This window comes from Micropterus dolomieu, linkage group LG12 (assembly GCF_021292245.1).
Source record: "Micropterus dolomieu isolate WLL.071019.BEF.003 ecotype Adirondacks linkage group LG12, ASM2129224v1, whole genome shotgun sequence".
Classification (NCBI taxonomy): domain Eukaryota; kingdom Metazoa; phylum Chordata; class Actinopteri; order Centrarchiformes; family Centrarchidae; genus Micropterus; species Micropterus dolomieu.
In genome coordinates, this window is record NC_060161.1 from 32,118,109 (window position 1) to 32,128,702 (window position 10,594).

At 38.6% G+C, this 10,594-nt stretch overlaps 1 long non-coding RNA gene across 2 annotated transcripts; it reads right to left on the reverse strand.

Moving 5' to 3' along the window:
• Positions 1 to 2,860: 2,860 nt before the first annotated feature.
• Positions 2,861 to 5,802, reverse strand: LOC123980860. Of its 2 annotated transcripts, none has more exons than XR_006827575.1 (3): positions 5,724 to 5,802; positions 3,390 to 3,606; positions 2,861 to 3,115 (listed from the first exon to the last, which is right to left on the reverse strand). It is a non-coding gene; the product is annotated as an uncharacterized LOC123980860 (long non-coding RNA). The 2 variants fall into 2 exon arrangements; XR_006827574.1 differs by having other exon boundaries at positions 5,728 to 5,798.
• Positions 5,803 to 10,594: the final 4,792 nt, after the last annotated feature.

Here is a 10,594-nt window from a genome sequence, read left to right on the forward strand (position 1 = left end):
TACAAGTGTAGGCTGTAAGAGTTATTTGCACGGTACAAAATATTTTAATAAAAATACTAAATCAAAAAGTCTGTCAGTAGAATCGTGTTTCTGCTTTGCATGACTTATAAGATGACTTATCACTTATCCTCCGTTTTTGCCTGTCCACATTAAAACGTTTTTAAAATCGGGTTTGGGAGCGATTCAAACTTATCCGTTTTGGGTCTTCGTTATCTCCATTTTAGTCTGGACAGGAGGTGGAAACGTAGCAAAAGGTCTCCGTTTTAAAACAAAAAAGCTGTAGTGTGGATAGGGCCTAATTGTTCATGTGCCTAAAATGTGATCTGACATCACACTCTTGTAAAAAGGCAAGATTGTTTGCAGACAGTTTCACCTACTCTTTGATTATATAAAGAAGAAATGGGAACAAAAGCAAATGTTGAGGACAGTTCTGTTAGCTTGAAGGAGCCCATTGCTTGGGAATGCCTCCAGCCAGGGAACCAATCATCACAACAGTCAGGCTCCAATTGATGCATGTTGAATGTATGCTTTGCAGTACATTCCCCTGTGCTGCTGTGCCAAGATAAATCTTCCCTACGTGTGGAAACAAAGGGAGCACCAGGACACACACAATTGTTTACAAGTGTCATTTGCGAGCGTTTTCACCAACAATTTTACAATAATAACCTGGTGTGTTCACAGAAACACGGTTTAGTGACATTTTGAAGTTTCCTGCTTGTTTGTTTACTCTGTAAACACAGAGCAGTTGTTTCTGTACGAGTCAGTCGAAGTAGCTGCTCAAGGTGAGTTTGCTTCCCACAGGTGTCATAAGGAATATATTAATATAATAATATAATAATAATCCTATAATAATATTTCAACATCGCATAAATGGTAATACAGTTTATTTTTTATAGCAATTTAAAAACAGAGGTGGCCTGTATTACAGCTTAAAAACTATGTGCTATGAAAGAATAGCACAATAAAAACAGAATGTTTTTTATAAATGAGGTACAGCAAATCCAATAAAAACACCATTCATGCATAATGTACATGATACCTCTATGAAGCCATACTCATGTTTATTGATGAGTGAGATTAAAGCTGCACCGTGCTGCCCTTTCACAATAAGAGTCCTGAAGACCCTGGGGATGACAGATAAAGCGACATTCATTGAAGAATCTGGAGTACACCAGCCGCTCTGGGTCACAGTTTACATCAACTAGTCATGTGTAAGTGTTGTCAGGGAGGTTGGCTCAAATCTAGTGTGCTCTGTCGTGTGTGTGTGTGCGTGTAAGGGCCATGTGTGCTAAAGTGTGTTAGCAAGAGCTTATGCTGTGCATATGCAATGTGTGAATGTGTTGCATGTTGTGATGAGTTTGTCGCATGCTAACTTTGTGTGTAAGAATTGAGTTTGATGATGCATAAGTGTGTGCATAGCTGTTATGTGTAAGCGTGAAAGTGTGTGTGTTGGCAGGGCACTAATTCAAAGTGAAAAGAACTGTGCAGAGTGGTCTTAGTATGCCAGAGTTGTGTGTGACTATGAGTTTGAAGAAATTGCTCTGAGGATGGAGTCAGCAGAGCATTCGGGACAAACACCTCAGTGGCGCTCCAGAACATTTATGTCATGGACTCAGATTCCCATCATGCCGCAGACTGTTTTTATCGTTTCTGACTGAGGCCTGGAGGGAACATTGGTGTAATTATCCGTAGTTTTTGATATCTTGTGATCTGTCTTGTCGTGATTGTAATGCTACCAGCTGTGTGGCTGCATACATTTCACATAAGCAGGATGACATGATACAGTGTGCTCTTTTCACTACCACTATTATTTAAATATCACAAAGACATCTATCTATGTTGTAACTTCTTTGTTGGTTCAATTCTTCACAAGGAAACGTCCACCACAGTGATATAGGAAAATGCTAATGTTGCTATTATAGTGTGCTAAAATGTATGTCAGCACTGAGCTCCGACTAATGAGACATTGTAAATCCGAGCCAAATCAGCTGACGCTTGTCACAACTTCTAGTGTTTTGATTTATCGACAACAGCTAAAATCCCAACAGTGTATTGTCACACAGTAACTTTCACACCTTTCACACTCACAGCACAACAATACACAGCCAGCTCAGCAAATAATCTCAGTCTTTATATTCATGCATCCAACATGATGGTGCAGGACATCTACCGCGTACATTACTCTGTAATAGATTATTTAACAGCTTGTGAGTTGAGTTGACCTCATTAAACTGCCTATTAGGAGCACCACTCTTGGTTGTTTTCAAATGAGCAGCGCCACTGTGCTTAATTAATCATGATACTGTGCAACACATGCACACACAAAAAAGCACCTCTAGTGCCCGAAACCAATCAAAGCCTTTCAGTCCTGGGTGTCCACTGGAAGCGTAATCAGAGCATTTTACTTGCAGCTCAGGGGTAACTTTCCATTCTGCACTGCTGTTTCCAAAAATGTGAAAAGGTACATTTAGCCAAACTAGTTTCTGTCTTGTCCATGTCAAGCGGATCCTGAAAATTATACAAATTATACAATGAGACATAATTTTAATTAGCTTCTTTATTTATTCACCTTTGTATTAATTACCTTATTTAAATTAATGTCCAAATTGAGCTGCAGCTAGCTGGCCTTCTGCTTCCCACAAACACACAAACAACGGTTCCTTTTACCGCAGTTCTGTGTCCGTGCATGCTGCAAACTGAAAACACTTTATGTCAGAGCGTCCACACGAAAAAGAAAAAAGACCTGGCTGGGTGACTCAAGAAAAGTTAGCTTTGCAATGTATTCCATTAGCATTGATTTGGTGATATGCAGGTAAAAACTGGGCTAAATGTGTTTTAATAATTTTTGACACAGAGTGAGTATATTTCAGAACTTTACTTTGATCAAATAAATAATTGCTGTTAAAAATTCATTGCAAACAGACATTTAAAAAGCTTCTCTTTATAACCAAAATTGCAACAGTATGGTTTTAACTGTATTGGATCACTTTCACAACAGATTTTTGAACACAAACACAAACAAAACTACTGTGGTGAAACGTTGATGCTCTGTTTCTATTTTGAAGAAAGTTGCAGGACTTCACTGCGGCCTGGATACTTTCTGCTGCAGAACGTCCTGTCAGAAAACAGATTACACTTGTCAGGACCACCAGCAGAGTGTGAAAAGCAGACTTAAGGCGTCATCTACCAACACACACATTCTGTTACATAACATAGGTCAACACAGTCTTACTTTCCATCAAACTAAGAATTTTTTGGATGCTTTAAAATCCATCATTCAGTCTGAGGGAATTTCATTTCCCACGGTTGTCATAAAGCTCCACCACTAACACCCTCTTTCCCTCACACACACACACACTCACTCACTCACTCACTCTATCTCCACACACATTTTAATAAGCACACACAGAAAACCTCTCCGGTAGCGCTGTTGAAAACTTTGTAATGTATCCATGGTCTATATTTGTCACCACAGCAGTGCAGTCGATTATTTTCCTCGTCAGTGTTTGAAGCTTTTCTGTAATGAGCCTGCCAGTCACAGCGTCTGGGATTAAAACATAGAGAAGACACAGTACAGATGATGATGATCATGATGACGACAGCTGCCTGAGAGAGGGGGAAAAAAGTGAAAGTAAAAAATTAAAAGACTTGTCTTTTCAAGAGCTACAGTGTGCAACTTTATGCCTGCAGGCAGTGAGCTGTTTTGTTAGTTGAGTCCTTACTCCCACTCATCTGAGAGAGTGGAGTCAAAGTTAACTGGAAAAGTGAAAGTGAGAGCTTCCTTTCTGGTAATGCACTAAACAGAGGATATGAAGTAACTTAATGCAATTCCCTACTGTACTTCAGTACAGTTTATTCTGGTACTTGAGTACCATTTTCTAACGAGACTCTGCCTGCCAGGTTCAGCTTTACACTGAAAGATTTAAATCAACTTTCATCAAAGTTGGACTTCATCAACCTCAGCTGTATTTTGATCCTAATGCTAACTTATTCCTTGTTAAAGCTGGTTTTGGCCACTGTAGGATTAAACTTGTGTGGAGCATCAGAAGATACTACAGCTTAAAAGGGTGAAAATTATATCAAATGACTTGTACAAATCACTACAGTTTAGTCATATTGTAGGGAGTTAGTTTCTACACAAACTTAATTCTGAGCCACATACATTGTGCAGTGTAATTCATCTCAAGATGTCACACGAAAACAAATCAGTTTTTGACTGTAAAGGTTGGTGTATGATATTAAACAGAAAAGAGTAAGGAGGTGGTTGGGGTAGATGGAGGGCCAGAACCTGGACTTTGAACCAGGAGATCGGTGTTCATGTCCCATGTGAAACAAAAAGTCAACATTAAATATTTTTATTTCATTTAGGCAATTTACGTAAAAACCATGATATATAACCTTAACCAAGTAGTTTTGTTGCCTAAACCTAACAAAGTACTTATTGTGACAAAACCTAAACAAATTGCAACGGTTCAGAGCTCAAAATGCTAGTGTTTTATTTTGAAAGTCTAACCGGAAGTTGCATATTTGTTGTTGCTAAGCATTGCTAACTTGACCGTGGATCCATAGATGTCTAAAAATTATGCTAGAGGGCTACCCAGGGCATTGAAAAGCAACACCAAAGGGCCTTGACCAAGCATCATTATGTAACAAGTTGGGAGTGAGAATGTGTTGGAAAACACAGCAGTTCAGCTGCTCCATATTCAAATGAATATCCTGAATGGTTTAATTTCAGCTGAACAACAGTAATTTAGGGACCACCACAGCTTGTGTAGGCTGTGAAAATAAAGCACTTCTTTTTAACTATCATCATAGAAAAGAATTTTGTAGTATGACACTTCTGTCATCAGACAAGAACATGAATATTGGATTAATTCTGGAAAAGCCAGGATTATGTTAAGTGACGTTTTTTGGGCAGTGCCCACTTTTTAAACATCTCACTTTTTATAATATCTGCACATTGTCACTATGGTATGTTTAAGGTTAAGGGAAGTTTCATTTCAAGTCTATGACTGTAACCCCTGTTTCCTGTATTAAAGTCATACTTGTATACACCCATCCACCCACCTGACCTCCTCATCCTTACTATTTACATATATGGTGAGGTGCAGAATCATCCAATGTAATTCCTACATTGGGTTGTGTGTCGTGGAGTTGAGGCTTTAATTGCCTCAGTTTTATTTCTAACACGAGAATATTCTTAGTTAACTGGTTGGTATGGTAATTTTGGAATATTAGTATGCTGGTGTTACAGTTAGTACTAAAAGATGTTACATAACAATAAGTGTAACATGTAATAATCAGCATGGTGAAATGCCCACAGAAAGAATTAACATCGTAACATGCAGCATATAATGTTTTGCTTGCTACATGCTTAACTTAGTATGTTGAATAATATGGTAACACATAAGCTCTATCAAATGAAGATCATTGATAACTGTGAAATAAATCTCTTGTTTGACAGTTTTAATGATCAGCAGACACATTTTTACAGCTTAAACACTTATGTCAAAATTAAAATAATCATTAGTTGCAGCTCAAAAAATTTGGTTAGCTTTCAAATTCTCTCATATCCTCCGTAACACATCTTGTGTTTGGGCTTCTTTGCGAACTGCTTGGAAACCGTGTGTCTGTTCAAACCACACCAGAGTTTCAACTAAAGCTAAAACAAACCAGATTGATCAGGCAAATTCAATAGAAGGGTGCTCAAGGGGTTTACTTACTTACTTTTTCTGTTTGTCATGGTGAAGATAAACAGAGCAGCCATTACTTTATGACCACTGACAGGTGAAGTGAATAACACTGATTATCTTGTTACCATGGCACCTGTCAGTGGGTGGGATATAATAGGCAGCAAGTGAACATTATGTCCTTAAAGTTGATGTGTTAGAAGCAGGAAAAATGGGTAAGCATAAGAAATTGAGTGACTTTGACAAGGGCTAAATTGTGATGGCTAGTCGACAGCATCAGAGCATCTCAAAAACGGTCTGCAGTGGTTAGTACCTATCAAAAGTGGTCCGTGGAAGGAAAAGCGACAGGGTCATAGGCTCACAGATGGTTGTAGCGAGCGAAAGCTGGGCTGTGTGATCCGATCCAACAGATGAACTGCTGTAGGTCACATTGCTGAAAAAGTTAATGCTGAAAGAAAGGTGTCAGAACACACAGTGCATACACAGAGTCCATGCCTCAACGGGTCCAGCAAGTGGTCATAATGTAATGGCTGATAGGTGTATTTTCTTGCTTTCACCAATTATTGGCCAGTCCAGTTTTTTTGCATTGACAGCCGTATCAATGAATGCTGTTAACATGCTGTAGTGAGTGTGATTGCAATATCTACTTCCAGGCTGATAAGATGGATGTTATTCCACAATTGAAGTTCAATTTATGGCAATTTTTTTGCTGAGCGTGTGCACTCTCTCTGTGAGAATAAGCAGAGGAGGATGTGTGAGAGCCGAACATTATGCCATTAAAATGATGTGTGTGAAGCAGAGGCAGTTTCATTTCCATGAAGTTTAACATGAGCATGAGAGCATGAGTATGTATCTAGAAATAAAAAAAAAATATATATATATTCCACTGCCTCACATTTATGGTTTCCAATCAATTCTTCCTTTTTGCGTCCATGTCCACTGGTCTCCAATGACAACATAACTGTTAATCATTAAAAGGGACCAATGGGGTAAAAAGGAAATGACTGCATTTTCGTAGCACACTTATCCAATAATTACAATATGTACATGTTTCTCTCATTCACCCACACATACTACCATGCCATGTGCTGGCCTGACCTTCAGGAGCAATTTGCAGTTCAGTGTCTGACATGTGGACAGGAGGAGCTGGGGAACTAACCACCAACCCTTTGATCAGTGGATGACTCACTCCACCTTCTGCACCACATCCGCCGCACTTATTATTAATCCATTATAAACCCTTTACAGTATGACACTTCAAAGGTTTTGAATGATTATAGATATTCTATAGATATAATCTAATAGATTTCCACTGAGAATATAATGCAGTCAGTATCAGCATTTTACTCTTGTTCACTGTCCTTTTTCAGTCTCCTTATTTCTTCTGGTTTCATTTTGTGTTGCTGTTTAAGCATGACGCACATGGCACAAGCATGGCATTGGGGCTTAGCTGGCAGAGCTCTGTGGCTCGTTGCAAGCTATTTCAGGGGTCTGGCTCTGCTAACAGCATCACAAAATTCAGCACAACTGGATGGTGAGGGGGTTTCCCAGATTCTCACAGTTGGGACAACTAAAGACAATCAGGCGTCATAAAATTTTTATTTGGTGGCGTGTGGCTGGCAAAGAGGAATAACACCATTTGAAAAACATGAGGGCTGGCTGGTTCTGCATTTCACCTCTTATTGAATCAGTACAATCAAATGAGTCAGGAAGGAAACCAAAATATGTAAAAAGCAAAAAAACTGCTTTATTTTCTACAGATTTGTACCGCTGTAAACGCTAATAAACATTTTTTTGTCAATTAAAAGATCAACTTAACAACCATCTAAAGCAAACCTAAAGAATGTCCAACATTTTAAAAATCCTAACACAACAACACATTCTCACTCCCAACTCGTCACATATGGATGTTTGGTCAAGATACAAGATATAAGGTACCCCTTTTGCATTGATTTTGGACATGAAGGGCTCTGCGGTCAAGTTAGCAATAACAAATATGCAACGTCCAGTTACACTTTCATATTAAACTAGTGGTTAATGTTGTGAAACATCACAATTTGGTTAAGTTTAGGAAAAGATCATGGTTTGGGTTATGCGTTACTACGTAACTGGATCGTAACTACGTAACTCAACTACAAACAATCATTGTTGAGTTTTTGTTTCACATGGCAAGTGAACACTGGTCTCCTGGGGAAAAGTCCAGTTTCTGGACCACTGGATCATCCCGCCACCCCATCCACCTCCTTGCTTAGACTTTTCTTTATTTACTATACCCCTGCTTTCAGTGTTCATAAATGACGTGACAGGGCTTCCTACAGTCCATTCAACTATGATGCTAAGAGGCTTCCCGGAGCGTTAAAAACTGATGCCAAAAGCTTTTGACCATGCATCCATATGTGACAACTTGGGAGTGAGTGACTTCACAACAAATTGTCGTTTTTACATTTCTGTTTATGTACAGATATAACAAAAAACTGCAATATGTTTTATTGGTGAGCTTTAGAGGTGTTGGTAGGTGTATTGTTAAACTTTGGAGAGTGCCAGGACAGTTGTTTCCACTTGCTTCTAGTCTTTATGCTAAGCTAAGCTAACCACACCCTGAATTCAGCTCAATACTTAATGCATAGGCATTTAACCTCTAACCGACGACCTTTTTTTGTCCCCACATGGTAGTTGAGTCCCCACAATTCAGTGTGTGTGATCAGTCCCCACAAACCATCGACCTGTAAAATCACATTGAGGCACTGGAAATTATATTGGACTTGACATTTGTAGATTTTCTAATATTGACTGACAAAGCTGCAGCTCTACACACCACTACCATCATTTGGACAGTGGTTTACTTACACTAAACCCGACACACGCAATGTAAAACATGACACACAATGTGAAACACCCCACAGAGAGCTCTGTGGTGGAGAGAAGCTTCACGTACATCAAGCTAATCCTCAATGTTTGTGATGTGGCGACAGCAGCAGTTACAGTTTCTTTGTAGCAGATGTGGAAAAGCTCCGGCACTTACAAATATGCATCTTGTATATGTTTTCACAGTATGTACAAATATACAACACTTTAATTTTATCACACATATCAGCTTAACTGTGTAGGCTTTTTTAGTCAGACATCAAAGTGTAGGTGGATCGACATTCATCGAAGCTGTTTTATGTAGCCTACACACAGGAAATTTAACATCAACTTTATTCCTTGTTATTTTGATGTAATAGACGAGGGAGGATGTGTGTGTGCCTGCCACTGGAAAACTGCACTGAGCTTAAACTCATCTATCAGATATGATTGAAAACCAACACAAGGCAGGCGGCTATTGAGCTTGATGATTTCAAAGGGAAACCTTTTCCTTAAAGGCTCACGCCTACAACAGAGCTTTAAAAGTCAATGGCAGCTCCAGTGACGAGTGGGATGTATGTCAGGTTACATAGACTTCCAACATGCAGCTATATTATTTTAAAACTCACTTTTAATGTAAAGTTCACTGAGTAGTTGTTCAGCGACACCGTTCCACTTAGATATATTATTTTTCTGTATTCATATAATACTGCTGTGTTATTACACAACTTAAAGCAAATGTTACTGTCTCCAAAATCTAAAATGTTACGTATAAACTCAAACAGGCTTTTAACTACATGCTAATATCGGCATGCTAACATAATCATAGTGGCAACTCTAACATGCTGATGTTTATCAGGGAATGTTTTGGAACAGATGAACACTTTGTACATATATTTCATACGGCAGGTGCAAGATAGACTGATGGATTAAAAGTTACACTAAACCGCACACTGTCAAACCTGCGATGTTTCGGTCCTAGACCATCAGGCAAATGGTTTGTCAATGTTTGTGAAGGTCTAGCACTGAAACTTGCAAATAAATGTAGCATTGTGAGTTATTACTTATTTCCAACTTTTAGCAGGTTATGTTTACATTAGCATCTTAATTTAGCATGCTAACATATGCTAAATAGCACTAAACACAAAGTTCTGTGGCCGAAGGGAATGTCACTGGTTTTGCAAGTATTTGGTCATAAATCAAAGAACTGGATAAAATCAAATGTCGACCTTCTGGGGGAGCTAGAGGATAAATCAGAGGATCAACAACGGTATTGGGATTTGGATTGGGTTATCTGGATATCTACCAAATTTCATTGCAAACCATCCAATAGTTCTCAAGACATCTCACAAAAAATTTTTTTGTCAACCTCATAGTGGCGCAAGAGGAACGTCGGGGTCGCCGAATAAGTTTCACCCTTTGGCGACCATGGATGCCTGCACCAAATTTCATGACATGTTAAAGTACAGTGGGAATTGTTGGATCTCTATAAATAATATCACAAAGAGTACAGTTTAGACCTATAGGCTCTATATGAAAAGCGCAACTGTTATTGTGAATTGACGCTATATAAATAAAATTGAATTGAAATTAAAACAAAGTACAGCTAAATAGTGGCTTCAACAAGGGCAAATGGCATGGATCAATCCCTGAAAGTAACGTTTTTACCTGAATAAAATTCACACCTGTGTATAGTTTTAGTTACATGGAAGAAAGGAGCTAAAGCTCAAAACTGTGGATGAGGTGTATCAATTTTTGTACGTCTTTAACTCAGGTTGAATTTAGGTTTAGTGTTGGGGTTAGGGATGTAGCAGGTATAATTATGGTTAGGTTAGATTCCCCAAACCCTGATTTTCTTCATTGTTTTTACTTTATTTTGATCATTCGTTTACTCACACACGTTTACATGTTTACAGTTGGTGTCACTGTACCCTAATTTTGTTCTTCCTTTATTGCCAGCTCAATATTAGTACTACTTAAACATCAGCTTAAATGCATTACCAGAAACCTTTCCAGCAGTTTTTAATGAATCATTCCTCCCCTGATAACCTCTGCAGGAC